Below are 15432 nucleotides of genomic sequence, written 5' to 3' on the forward strand. Positions count from 1 at the left end.
AACCTTCCTTAAACCCTTAGGTCTTGATGAGGGCCACCAGTGACCCAGTACTGATGGTGACCCTGCTCATCTGCTGAAACTCGTGTGAGAAGGGGGTTGCACAGCCCCGGCCTGGGGTGAGGCCATGCTCTTGGTTGCTGTGAAGCTGTACCATTCTCCCCTTCAGCAGCTGTGGTGGTCTAAAAAGAGAATTAGAATTTTAGAGTTATAAAGAGAGCATTGTTTAAGATAAATGGTATCATTTGCAAAGGAGTAGGCGTTTACTCACACAGATGTGTACACACACACACACTCACACACGCACACATCCCTCAGTTAAGTTTCCACAGCTACCCTTAGTGCAACACAGCCAGCTGTTAAATCCAAAATAGCAACGAGTGCACATCATACGCCCTCTCTATTACCATTTGAAAGGGACAGTTCCTTGGGAGGATGGGAATTTGACAGGATATGAATATGTCTGAGACTCTATTAGGCACTAATTCAGCAGGACTGGCTGAATGAGATGAAGAAGCAATGAGGAGGAGAGAATCTCTTCAAATTTGAGCTGATTGGTAATTTTGATGAAAGCCCTTTAGTTTCATTCAGTGACTGTTAATTACCTCTGGAAATTAACAGTTATTTTTCTCTTCAGGAAATGTTGTTCGCCTGCCAATATAAAAAGATTAATTAAAGTCTTCCATGGAGGAAGGTGAAAGTGGGGTCCTCGTGGTCAGTGCACATTTTGGCTGTAGATGCAGGGATATCATGACAAATTCCCTTTTGACAAGAGCAGTCCAACTCTTTCCTCTTGTGTTTCCACAGGAAAGTTAGGTGTCCTTGTCCTTCTGGGGTAAGGCTGGCTTTCATGTGCTTTCACCAGGAAACTCTGGATGTGGGAGAGTTGTAAAAAAAGGGAGGAAAAATGACTGGGGTTAAACAGCCTGCAAGTAAATTAGGGGAAGCCTCTTGCAGCACTCAAGAACAAATAATTAATATTGTGGACAAAGGTATTTCTGCTTCAATTGAAGGGAAACCCTCAGCTTAGACCCATCTATACAAAATATCACAAAAGTTAATTGCTTCCAAAAAGTGGTAACTTGAACCTCACATCCATAAGCTATGCCAGCTTCTCCTACCAGTTCTCATTATTTGATCAGCCTCAAAAGCTGCTTTTGTCAGCACTAATGATGGTCCTTCCACTGCTCAAGAGTTTATTTCCAATATCCACTATTATGCCATTCACTCCTGATGCTCAGAATTAAAAAAAAAAAGAAAAGAAAGAGTGAGGGAAGCACAGGGAAGCTCCTGTGCAGGGCTGGTAAAGGCTTTTGACTGAGCTCTTGATTTATAGCTATCAAACAAATATCTGGGCATAATTGTTTAAAATCACAAAACATCATGAAAAGAAAGGAATGCTTTATTCCTTGATCTATTTTTTTTCTGATGGGAAGACCTTGCATTAGCTTTTAATGATAGATTAAATAGATGGCAAGTCACTTGGAAGCCCAGTGAGCAGAGGGGTTTCAGGCTGCCTCTGTCAGGATCTCAGGGAGGAAATGAGGCAGCTGAGGAGAAGCTCAGCGTCAGGAGGGAGGCAGACAGGTCAAACAGACAGGCTTTCCAAACAAGCAGCTGCAGCCACTCGGAGGCAGCAGGGCAGCCAGCTCCAGAGCTGCTCCTGCTCTGCAGGGCGAGCCAAGCCGGCCCCGGAGCCGCTCCCACCCTCCGTGAGCCCGGGGCATCCCACGGGAGCCTGCCAGGAGTGTGGCAGCTCCCCTGGGGCAGGATGTCAGTCTGCATGCCAGCCTTCCTGCCTGCAAAAGCTGCCCACCCCAGCCCTCCATCCTTCTGCGGGGTTTCTCTGGGTGCTGAACTGCAGACCTTGGGATGTCCAGGAAAATCCAGAACTTTGGGTCTTTTCCTGGTCTCAGGGGGACTATTTTTCATGCATTTTCCAGGATCAGCAACAGGCCAATGCAGCCATGAAAAATGCAACCTTTGCCTACCTGACTTGCTTTGATCAGAGGGGATCCTGCTTGACAGAGGCATGGGATACCATCCTGTGGATTTATCCAGCAGCAGCATTGGATGGTTGAAGGGTTACACTTTGAAGGTTCTGTAATGGATGAAAGACAAGTCTATTTTGGCACTTGACTGTTCCCTATAGAAAGAGAAGTAGAAAAAACACTTGGCCCATTGGCAAGGGTCACACCAGTTACAGATTTTACCCCTAGTCCACTTTAAAGTGTGTTTTAATATCAATATATGAAAGCACAGCAAGAACCAGTATTTGTTACATTTTGCATGAGCTCTATTAGAGGTTGCTGCCAACCAATGGTGGTATCTTTTGGATGTGATAAATTTGGAGATTGGTAACTTAGAATCTGTTCAACTGAATCCATTGCTGGGGAAAAGCATTGCAAATTATGAAGACAGGAATCAAGAAGTAAGTAATAGTGATTTAAATAGAGAAGATGGGATGGAAAAGAGAAAAACACTCACATAGGAAACATCTGTTCAAGGGCCAGTCTGGAAAAAACAAAGAGAAAGAAGAAATTCTTCTATACAGTCTAGCCAACCTAGATCCCTCTTTATAGCTTTTAAATAATGTCACACATGGAACAAATATATAATTTCCAAAGAAAAACATGGGCAGTCTCAGTTATGTTCTTATGAATGCTTTCTATTTCTTTCCCAGCTAAATAAATCTGTTTACCAAGTTGGACTCAATTCTGCAAGTCGCTTCTTCAAAAAACTACATTTTTTGACAAATTTGTTGTTCACCAAAAACATTCTCCCAGCTTTAATAAAGAAACCCAAAACCAAACAACAAAAATTCAATGGATTGGAAAGAATCCAGTAGGCTTTGCTTCAGTCCTTGTAAAGCAGCAAGTAAACATTTTCTGCATGCTTTAGTAGAGTATATGACTTCTCAGTCCTCCACTGTCTTTCTGTAGAAGAAGGGAGCTAAGCACATGGATGAATAACTGGTGAGATTTGTTTCATCTTCAGTTAAGAATGCAAGCTAGATCTTCAGCCTCTGGTACTGACATTAATCTGCCATGATTATAGTCACAAGACCTTTTTCCTCTTCTATGGCATACAAATTCAAGTGTCCCAAAGGACATTAAAAGGTAAGTAAAGAACTTCATGAACAAAAGAAATGAATGCTCATAAGTGAAATAGAGAAAATTGAGGCTACCTGGAATAATTCTGTCCTAACTGAACTTGTATTTAGCTTTTCTGCCTTCAACTAATCATGTCATAGTAAATAGAAACACAGAGGTACTATGATAACAGCTCTCATGGTGAATGTGGTTTTCAGGGTGCTGAAGCTAAAAGTGGTGTTTGACATCTAATGGCAAGTGAGAGAGAAAACATCTGTTAGACATGTTAGATGAGCAGTGTCTCCAGTTCCTAAAAGATATTGGCTTGAATGCCATATTCTGAGACAGAGAGGAAGATACAGTGATACACACATATACATATGATGGAAAGGAAGATATAGTAAGCCAATATTGACACTGAACAAATGGTTCAGAACTGAGGCAGAGATGCACATGCACATGTGCTTCTTGCTGCACCTTTCTCCCTCCTGTCCAAAAGTGTTCACAATATTATTTCCTTGCTACTTTTGCAATATTACTTCTCTTAAAGCAGCCACCACACTCTCTTCCTACAAAATTCAGGGACTGTTGGCCCTTTCTGGCAGCTGGGATTTTGTGATAGCTCCTACAAGAGCAGTCAGTGCATGAGCAACACTGGGAGCCTGGCAGCCCATGTCACTATGAATCCACAAGACATTATTTTATGATGCAAACACATCCTGACCCCCAGAGCACTCGATATATCAAATGTGTAATGTATGCAGAAACAATCTCAATAAGGAAGAAGGTAAATAAATTTGTTATGATTTTAATGATATGCATTTTAAATGTCACTTTGCTGAGCAATTAGGGTCTGAAGAGAGTGACCTTTGCACAGTGCTTAAATTGTCCTGAGGCACAGTACTCCTCCATGCATTTATTACTGCCTTGTGTGATGAAGTGTAGGTGGTACAATGCAAGTCCATCATTTCTGGGGGGGATCTTTCTGCCTGAGACACAATAAAAGCAAGGTGATGCAAACTTTTTGCCACAGAAATGCTGTGTGAGAAGCAAGGGATGTTATTTATTGAAATGCACTGCACATGGGTGCCCTTCAATGCCCACATGCACAAGTGTGGGCTGGGGGGGTCTCTGTCTGAAGAGCAGAGAACAAAGGGGACCAAATCACCTGCCCAAAGTGTGGCATTCTGCCCTTCCCCTTGCTTCACAGGTGAGCAGTGTGGACATGGGCCATGCTGTCTGTCTGGGGATGGGAGCAAACTCTTCTCCTTACTCATCCCTACTGCTGGATTCTGCTACATGCCCAACATCTTCCAGAGAGTGTAGCACACCATCTATTCTCAGGTGTATCCACCCTCTGAGTCATGTTTAGGATATTTTTTCTACTTACTTACACCAAGAATAGATGTTTTAACCACTAGCATGTAGGCCCACTCTAATGGTTTTTCATTAGCAGTTTGAGAGGCAGTGTTAAAACAGAGGAGTGATCCCGAGGTAAGGCAGTCCCTGTGGGGTAGCTGCCACTGCAAAGGGAAAACAAAGCCATAGACAGCTGCTCCTACTTCCTGTGCATCTGCTGGTGGTGAGGACAGCTCGTGTGTGGGAGCTACCTACACCCTAGGTCTAAGGCTATAAAGTATTAGCTTTGCAGCTGAGGCATTTTAGTAGGTGACAAAATGCTAGTACAAGTAGGAGATATTAAAAGAGAGGACTTTGTTTTGGCAAGGAAGAACATTACAATAATGTAGCAATGGGCAAGGTCTACCTCCCAACTGTGCCTTTGTGAGCTCTGGACACTGTGTGGCATCTGTTAGTTCAAAGACAGTGCGATGCATCACCAGAATAAGCAGCAGCTTATACAGAGCCATTTTCTCTCTCTTCAGTATCTTTCCTTTAGTATTGGTAACAAGTTGGATTTCTTTGGTGGAGACTGCCAGGGTTGCAGGTCCAATAGAGGTGGGGAAGGGTGTCAAGAGGACCGATGGTTCTGCTTCATCAAGGACCTCCCTCTGCAAACTGGAAGGCCAACCCTAGCAAGGGATAGTCAGAAAACCTCCATATCTAATCAATTCTTGGTTTTATTGCTAGCACGGCTGTCAAGCACTGGGCAGATGGCTAATATTTTCTTTCACTATCAGGCTCTCTGTTGGATTCAGACCAATGATGTAAATATAAACAGCCCTGGCTCTTGGTCACTAAAGCCTCCTGCCATCAGCCCTCCCAGAGAGATATTATTTAAATGAACCAGGAAAGTGGATATCACTGAGTAAAACAAACCAATTAGCCACACAAACTGGAGAACTGATTTCTTTAACCGACTACTCAATTTTGCCATCACTAACTCACATCCAAGGGGATTCAGTTCCATGTTTACTGCATGCCTGGTGCTCTGTGGCTTTGCAGGGCAAGAGAGGTGTTGGAGTATTTAGGATAGTGTGTGTTTTAAGCCAGCTGGCATGTTTGAGCCACATATGGAGCTTCTGCCACATTGAAATATTGAACAATTGGAGCCCAAACCTGGTGGTCTTTCCAAACCTAGCTGTATTGCCATGATGTGAGTCCATCTCTGGGGCCAATTCCAGTGAGTCCAGGGAAAATTCAAACGATTCATTAACAGCTGAATAATGCTTTGTGCCACTTCTTTCCAGTGTGCCCATATGTTTGATTTGCTGCCATCAGTTCTGCAGTGTCCTTCCATTGCCCAGCTCTGATGCATTCAGCCTGTGACCACAGAGCACTAAAGCCTGGAACAGCCCGTGTGGGGACACATGTATGGAGGTGTCTGTCACTGCTTCCCCACGAGGGAGAGTCACTCGAGGGACACAGTCATTCATGTCCTCCTTGCCTGTCCTGCCCATGTGGTGTTAGAAAAAGAGGGACTGAAGTACCGCTGATCCAAAACCACCATGTGGTAGCACTCGTGGCTACACACCAGCTGAGCTCCCGGTTCCCAAGGGACACCAGCCCCTGCCATCATCCCACTCTGGACACAGGGTGTTTCCAATGCAGCATCCATCTGCCTGCCCCAGGATGTGTTCCTCCACATCCTGGAGACTGATCTTTCTTAAGCAGCATCAGCATCACCATCAAGCTTGATCCATTTGGGTTTGACCTTCTCATGGCAGTGGAAATTCCATTGGAGTCTACAACACATGGGGAGACCCTGTCAGGAGCTCTCAGGAACCCTGCTGTGTATTTATTTCCAGTCACAGAGTAGAAAAGGGGAATATAAGAGTAGATGATGAATGTTTCAAGCCTCAAAATTGGTACATTCTAGGCTTAATTGTTTAAAAAACGAGTTTCTGGAAAATTTGTTCCAGAGTGGAGAGACCTTATGACATCTTTCCATGCTGGAAGGGAGACCTTAAATCAGAGAAATATGTAGTATTAGTTGTCAAAATAGTTCCTCTAATCTGCAGCAGCATGATTCATCTCTGGAACGTTTGTAGGTAAGCATCAGTCCTGTATCTTACCGGAGAGGTATTTAGGTTACGTGTCTTTCAAAAGCATTTTTGCTAGCTTGTTTGCAAATTCACATGTCTCAGATCTTTCCTTTTGTATTTTTTGGTTGGTTTGTATATCAAATGGAAGTGCATAGGGATGGAACAGTGTTGGCATTGTTCTGGCTCTTGCTGCATCTTGGAGCCAGTGTGCACCTATTGTGGATCAGTGGCTTCAGGCAACAGGGAGGGAAAAAGCTTCTACAGATTTCTGGATCATGCATTAAAATTTATTCTGGAATATTATCATGGATTAGTTTAATGCTGCTGTAGAAAAACTGTATTTCAATGACCTCTGAAAAGAGAAAATAATAGTTCATAGGGCATAAATGAGCAGGGAGACTGCTAAAAAAGAAAGTATGCAAATTATATAGAAAGATATTCAATACTCTAATTTAAAATATTGAGTATGAAAAGGGAGTCTAGTCGGGGGGGATGTAGGGGAAGTTCTCATGCAATTATGCAAGGATATCCATGTTTTACATTTATAGTGTTCCATGGAATATCTGGAATTCAGCCTATGCTGCCTTTCAGAGGTAAAATAAATAGAGGTAAAATAAATCGAGTGAATACAATTAAACAAGGTTAACTTGCATTTAGACATTGTGAGAGCCTGGTATTTTCTTCACTTTTAGTCAGAAATTTCTCAAAGCATGGGCTTTTTTAATTAAAAAAAAAAAGCCAGACAGAGAATCTTTCTTCCCCCCTCTGGTAATTTTTCTCAAGCACTTGTGCTTTCGCTGTGCTGCTGGAGTAGCTGGGAGACAATTGGAGGTTATTTTTAGACTGACTCACTCTGTAAAGCTGACATTTGTAGGTTAGGCGTACCAGTCGCCGACTGCTTCTTCTTCTGCATCTTCCTTAAATATTCCCCTTCTAAACAGTTGGACATCCTCCTCCTCCTTCCCCAGTCTTTCCCCATAAGTATCAAAGTACTAAACCCACGTTCTGTCTGTCAGCATTTTCTGTGGAGCCGAGTTAAATGCAGCATTTAGGAGGCACAGTCAGCTCATGTCCTCTCACGCAGCTGGAAAAACACAACACGAAGCAGAGCTTCTGCACCTCAGGTCTGCTGCTAATGGAGCACAGCATGCTGAGCATCCTTCTAAAGCTCAGAGGAGGACCAGGACATGGGCCGTGCCTCAAGGCTGGATTCACATCCTGGGGATCCCCATAAGACCCACTTCAACACATCTTCTCTGCTTCCCATCCTCCCAAAAGGAATTTGGCTGTGCACAACCTACATCCCCAGAGAAAGGGATGCCCAGGAGCATCATGCAATGTGACCTTCATTTCTAGGGGTTGCCTTTTGACATCCTTGTCCACTGAAGCTGCAGAAAATGAGCTGTGTTTAAAAGTAAAACTGCTGGTGTGTTTTGCCTCTGAGGAATTACCTGAATGTGGGTGTGCAGGCAGCAGCCCATGGGAGCTGGGGGCAAATCCCTGGGATGGATTGTCACCAATTCAAGGAGCTGAAGATTCCCTGGTGTGTAAGAGATTCCATATTGCAGTTATTCATTGCTCCTAAGCCATAGCATTTAGCAGCATGGCAAATCTAAATCACTGAGCTTTAAACTCTGAACTCTTTCAATCTGCTGGAGTTTATGGAAACACAAAGACTTTCTAAGCCCAAGGAGGAAAGATGGTTGGTAAAATCGGAATGCAACAGCAGATTAGATTATGAAACTGCCATTAACCTACTCTATATTATAATCTCAAATCCTTCTAATATATTTGCCATGGAACAGTACAAACATCATTTTCCACTTAAATTAAGGCTGAACAGAAATCCTTTTTCCGGTGAACCTCTTTCTTTCCTGATGCTTTCCTTTTTAATGAATATCTTCTTGTAAATGGCAGTTTAAATAAATCCAGGCATGTAATCTTTTAGGACAAAATCCATTTTTTTTCAGTAGAGACCACTTGTGGGCCTCGTGCCAGGTGAAATCTAGTGTGCAGTCTAGTGAAATCCAGCCTTGGGCATCTTGTGAAGGCAGAGCTCTGCTGCTCTGCTCAGTGCAGTGCTCCTGATGGGGTTTATGAGCGCATGCAATGCTGCTGGGGTTTATGAGCACAGGGCTGACCACAGACCATGCTCATGCCGAGTCACCAGGACCACATCACCCTTTTCTGCTGGGATAATGCATATTACCACCATGGTCCATTCAGGAAAACACTGAAATCTGCTTCCAAAGAGCTGGCTGGGGGCAGACAAAACACATTGCTGCTGGATCCACACCTCCTTCCATGTAACCCAACTGCATTATCAGAGACAGTGCTATTGCCATGCCAGTAAAGAGGGAAGTGGGAGCACAACCCAAATGAGGGTGTCTGGAGGAAGGGCTGCTGGGAGGCCAGAGCAGTTCATCAAGGCAAGGACATCACTGAGGTTTAAGTAGTTTTTGGAGGAAGGCATGGCTGAGTGTGGACAACCTAAATCAAAAAAATCCCACCTCACTAGGTTCTTATTTTCTTAGCTCTGTACCTTCTTCAGAAAGGAGGTCAAAAAAAAATGCTATTACACTCTCTCTGTTTTAATGAGATTTCAAAAGCCCCTGCAATATGGTTCTCTTGGTTGACACAGGAGAGCACTCTGAGGGAAGCAGTTCATCACCCAGGTTGGTCAGAATGCCTTGGTTCATGCTTGTAGAAGCCCAGGGTTGTTGTAGCTCTGCCAGTTCGGAAATATTCTGTCTCAGGAAGCAGTTCTGTGCTGAAGCCTGGGAGCTTCTCCTGCTCTGGTGAACACTGGAGGGGAAACCTGAGCCCAGTGGTGGGAGTAGTGCTGTCTCTGTTCATTTCTCCAGCAGTAAGCAGGATTCTGCCTGTATTTAATAAATGTACACCTGTTCTTTTATTTCCCAGAAGTGTTCCCCGTGGTGCTAGAGACCCCACGAGAGCACAAACCTCTCCCTACAGTAGCAAAATAATATCATGAAGGTCATGTTGGTAAGGTCCCTCTCTCACATCACTACCACTGGTTGCCCAGTGACAAACCTCCTGAAAATTCAGATGCTAAAAGCAGCTAAATGAAAATCAAAAGCAGGAATTAAGAAGGAAGGAAATGTGTTAACTAGTTAATTAACTGATTGATGTTACTTTGTTGGTTCTTACTCTGCAGTCAGCACTGGTTCATTGAAATGTGCTTTCAAGAGAAATGATGCTAATTAAAGTATGTGACAGAGTGGCCCAGGTAATAATTAGCAGGGGATGAAGTGACCATTCCTTAGAAATTTTTTTGTCAGGCTTGTAGATAATTTGTATTTTTGTTTGTCTGCCCAAACCTTGGGCTACCTGGAAAGATCTTCACTAAATGTAATGTCCAGATCCCCCCTGGCTTAAAAAGCAGCAGAAATCTGAGATACAACCAGCATTCATTTTCTATTATGCAAATACAGCTTCACAGTATGACACATCTGTAAAGCTTCATTTGGTTCCCCCCTGGCACAGTAAGCATCTGCAGCTTTAATGTCTTTGATATACTGTTTTTGATTAGATTAAAGATGATATTTATAGTAATTTCAGTAATGTCATTAGCTGTCACTGGAGTATCCTCCAACATTTTGTTTCCTCCATATGTTTTGCAGAAGGGATAATGAAATTTGACTGTCCTGCAGCTTGTGTATAATAGCCTTGTTGGGAGCAGGGTTCCATGGGATCAGGCACTATTCTCCAAGTGAAAATGCTGGTGATCTGGTGCTCTCTGTGAGTGTGCATGGCAGTCCTGCCCTCTGCCTCCCCTGTGTCCTTCCTTCCTTCCTTCCTTCCTTCCCCATCCCTCCAGAGGTAAGGTCCCCTTTCCCGTGGCTTGGCTGAAAATGCACTTCAGGTCAGGAGGGACAGACGGAAGGATGGACGGGTGGGAGGGTAAGACATGAGGAGTGACTACAGATCACTATTCTATTTAGCAGAGAGGAAAATCCTGGGGAATATGACGACAAGCAATAAATACCTTCAGTTTAAGAGTTTAAACAAAGGTGGGGAATTATTTATAGAAGGACAGTGAGTGTTGGCCAAAGGTCAGGGAAAGGAAAACAGTTGAGACTCTTTTGGCGTGGGGAAAGTAACTGGTATGTAGCAGAGTTGCCAAGACCAGAGGGGCTGAGGCATGTGTTTGTGGCCATGCAGGATGAGCGTGACCATGGGTTGGGGTTATGTGGTGACAGTTCTGAGGGTGGGAGAGAGAAGCTGGAAATGCCACCAAGTGATTTTCTCTTCTATTTCTGATCCCCAGCCTCCTTCTGCAGGGCACAGATGCAGCTCTCCAAAGGCACTCCCACATGGCTCTGTGTAGAATAAACACTCCAGTTTTGGGATTGTTCTAGATTCACTTTCCTAAAGTCCAAAATATACTGTGTTACTTGAAAGAGTAATGCACTGGCATTTATGGTGGGCAGTGGGCACACTGGAGGTGAACTGTTATTGCAGAATTCCACATATAAACATTAGCTCCCCAAGAGGTGGTTACTGAAAGTGTATGTGTGAGTGACTTTGTTTAACTTGACTTTGCATTAATATTTAACATTAGTGGTGCTGAAAAAAAAATAATTAAGAAACTCCAGAAATATATCCCAAAAGCATTTAGAGGGACACAAAGAAATGGATAATTTGGAGTGTTGCACTTAAAGGTGCATTCCCAAGTTGTGCATGCTGAAGATCTGACCCACTGTAACATCACCATAGGCAGAGGGGTCCAGCCCCTGTGGGGAGGGCTGTGCAGAATGTGAGGGACAGAGGTCTCACTAATCTCTGGAGCATCCATGCACCAGGTCCTGGAGCATCAGGGTACACACAGCCCAGCAGCCTTCCCTGGACAGCTGGAGATGATGGAGTTGTCACCTGCTGGCAGCTGCAGTTGATCTGGGCATGGTGCCCTGAACCGTCCCAGGGTGGTGTCACCTTGATCAGCTTAGCACCAAAAGAAAAGACATTTTAATTCAGAACTTTGCTGTGCCCCACAGTCTAAGGCAAGTTTTGCCCCTAAGGTGAACAGATGAAGTCACTGATGGTTTAAAGGGGCATGGCAGGAGCACATCATGAGGGGATACCCACCACAGCAGTGGGTCCAGCCCCCATATTCAGCCAGTGTGCTACTCTGAGCTGAGAGCAATACTCTGGTCATAATAACCTTGGTTTGGTCTCTTTTAGCCAAGGAATAGAAGCTTGCCAGGTGACTGTAACACAGGTTCTTCAAGCCAATTGTCTTTCTCTGGTTTCATACCAGCTTAAGCTGAGAGCAAATGATTGTCTCATCGGTCTAATCAGAGCTGGAAAGTCCTTTCAAGCAGCAGTTCCCTTGGGAACAGCGTATATGTTGCAATCAAACTGTTTTTCACCACGAGATCTTTTTACAAAGGTAATAGGGCAAACAGAGCTTTTTTTTTTTTTTTTTTTGCAAATGCATTTTGCGTTTATGAAAAACAATCCTTCCTTAAAAATTCTGGTTCAAAAGATACGTGAATCATGCTTATATATTTTCATATGTAGTCACAGGCATGTGAAATATATTCATATCAGTATATTTGAGTATATACTTGTATTTTGCATATAGCCATTTTATTAACATTGTGAATATTTTCATTTATCACCAAAGTCAGTTTGTAGGGACTGTAGTAATCCATATATTTATCTAAGATGTGTGGGTGCATCTGTAGTTCTGTCTCCTGTGCTGCTGGCTTCCCCCTTGCACTCATCCTTTTAAACCTCCCACTCACTTTCTACTCCTTCTTTTATTAATTTTTACCATTGAATCACCATCCTAGTTTCATCCAGCTCTGGTTTACCCTGGTTCAGAAGCTCATTTCACTGGTCTGCACACATCTATCCTGAGCAAGCACCTTCCCTCAGTGGGCTTAGGCTGGCCATGTGGGGCTTTCAGCCCAACACACGCAGAAAATGTGCCCACCTCTGGTTAGCCCATGGCTACCTCACATTCTCCTGCATTCCCACCACACAGGGAGAGCATGAGCTCTTCACACTGAAGATCAGGGGTTTGAAAGGAGAAATGTTGATTGTTTTCAGATCCTTCAGTTCTCCATCCTGATTAACGTCTCATATGGAAGAAGTTTATGTAAAGCTGATGTTCACAGGCTCTGCATTATGCAACATCATTCCCTACTAAGCAGTTCTTGTCAACACCTATAGTCTGTTTCTTTGTTGGACTCTTGGTGAAAATTGTTGAAACTTGTGTTTTAATGTTCCTTCTCCTATTATTTATAATATAGTGACTTACAAGTGACAACTAACCAAAACAGTTCTTGGTAGATATTTAATTTTCTGTATATTTTAAGCATGAAGTTTCTCTTTTTAAAGAAGAGGATGCTTAGCTTAACAATCTCAAAATGTAATTAAAACATAAAAAAGAAAACTTTATAGCTGCCCTCCAGATGTTCTAAAGATTTCCTGTAGGATAAAAAAGATGTGACCTGTATCTGAAGTCCTCACAGCTTTCAGCAATATTCACTGTCTCAAGCTGCCAGAATTTACTGTCTGTTGAAGATAGACATTTTTGAGAAGAATAAGGAGATGATCCCTTTAACCTCATCTGTTACAGCCCATAGAGGTTATGAGCCAGTGTCCCAGCCATACCAGATGTTCTCTGTTGCATGAGCTTTGTCTGCTTTCAGTCACCCTCATCTTCTCACCCCTCATGCTCCTCAGTAGCTTGTGTCACGGGCTGATTTATGACTGTCCCTTCAGCAAGGCCACCCCACATCTCCCCACCCTGTTGGGTAGCCTGTGGTGCATGAGGAATACCCTGGTTGAACTCCCTGGAAGAGGCTGCTGTCACTGTCATATTTTCTGGAAAAACCCCTTCGCCAGGATTTTCCTCCTGGGAAGCTGAGAAGCCTCAGAGAAAAAGGAAAAGAATATTATCTCGTTTGCTTCTCCTGTGTTTTGCCGCTTTGGAATGTGGTTGGAGATTGTTTATCCAACATGTGAATTGTTTTTGATTTAATGACCAGTCATGGTCAGGCTGTGTTGGGACTCTGGAAGGACTCACAAGTTTTTCTTGTGAGTCTGTATCCTTTCTCTATTCCTTAGTATAGTTTTAGTATAGCATTCTTTAATATAATATAGCAACATAAAATAATAAATTGGCCTTCTAAGAACATGGAGTCAGATTAATCATTTCCTTCCTTCAACGGGGGTCTCAGAAAATACAACAGGCTGCCACCCACCATCAACTCCTGTCTCCATTTGACATCAGAATGTTCTTCCTTCACAGCCCTTTGAGCAGTAAGGCAGCACTGGCTGCCTGCCCCCAGTCTTCTCAGCAGACTCACCAGAGCACCACCGTTTCAGGGTTGCCCTTTACTTCCCCCTCAACAGGGTAAACCAAAGCTTTTTAGGCAGAATCAATTGCTTTTGCAAGGTCTGATGTATCCACACCAGCCTGCTCCCTGCAGGATCATAGAATCAATGGCTTGGGTTGGACCTTACAGATCACCTATTTTCAAACTCCCTGCCATGGGCAGGAACATCTTCCACTAGACCAGGTTTCACAGAGCCCCATCAAACCTGGCCTTGAACACTTCCAGGAATGGGGCATGCAGATTCTCCTTGCACCCCATGCCAGTGCCTTACTGCTCCCAAAGAGCAGCCAAGGGCGTTGTGTACGCAGCCTGTGAATCATAACAAGAAAACCTGCCATGGATAGTCTCAATCCCAGCTTGTGCCCACCCCGTTGTCTCTACCAGGGCTGCTCAGGAACCAGGATTTTGCCATTCTGCAATTTGCAGTGCAGGGGGAGCGAGCAGTCCTGAGCCCCACCAGGGAGAATTGCATCCTGCAGTGTCCCACAAAATCCAGCACCCCTCCAAAACAAATTGCAGAGCTACCAAGACATCACGTTTTGGTGTGCTCAATTTCCTTTTTGTTTTCACTCACACACCAAAGGATTTTTGTGTATGAAAACAGCGAAATACATCAAAATTACCTGAGACGAAATTGAGCAGAGAAGGAAGATTACAATATTTTCTCATCTCACCAATATTGGTAACAACCCTACTCCACAAAATATTTAGCTGAAACTACATTTTGCCAGAGAAACTGTTTGATCTAAAGAGCATTTTGCACATTTTTCCCCAGCTGTTAGTTTAGTTTAGTTTTTTCTTTTTTTTTTCTCTCAGTCCTGACTAGCATGTATGTGTTTGGGATGATAATAATTTTGGGATGAGCTCCTCAGCTCACATACGAGCATGTATGTGTTTGGGATGATAATAATTTAGGGGTGAGCTCCTCAGCTGCATGTTGCAGACGAGGAGCTGGGTTTGCACCTCGTGTCGCTGTCAGGATGCTCTCAGGGCCGGCCGAGCCCCCTTCCCCCGCCCATTTCAGAGCATCGCCCCAAACCCCCGCCCTGCAGAGGCTCCGCGGCTTCCCCGCTAATCGGGATCATCCAAAATCACACTGGGGGGACGAGAGAGGGGGCTGTGCTGCGGGAAGCGCTGGTGCCTGCGCAGCTTTGGCTCGTTCTGGAGTTACCCTCTCTGCCTGGGCATCCTCCCCACAAATTGGGGAATAACAGCACACCTCAGAGGGGCGGCGGGGCGAGGATTAACTGCAATGCCACTTTGGAGTGCCATATACATGCCAAATATTATAATCATCCTAAATGCCAGGCTGGGATAATCCACGTATTTTGGAATCCTATTTTGCTTCATCTGTTTTAATTAATAAATTTAATTTCGCATTATTAAGGAAAACAAGGATAAAAAATAGAGCCTGCATATGCTTTATTACAAATTATTGTTATCAGCTGCCCCGCAGGACTCCAGTCAGCACTAAATATGAACAATGGTTAAATTACAAGGGTCAGGGAATGAGCACAATCAAAATGC

This window comes from Camarhynchus parvulus, chromosome 1 (assembly GCF_901933205.1).
Source record: "Camarhynchus parvulus chromosome 1, STF_HiC, whole genome shotgun sequence".
Lineage (NCBI taxonomy): Eukaryota > Metazoa > Chordata > Aves > Passeriformes > Thraupidae > Camarhynchus > Camarhynchus parvulus.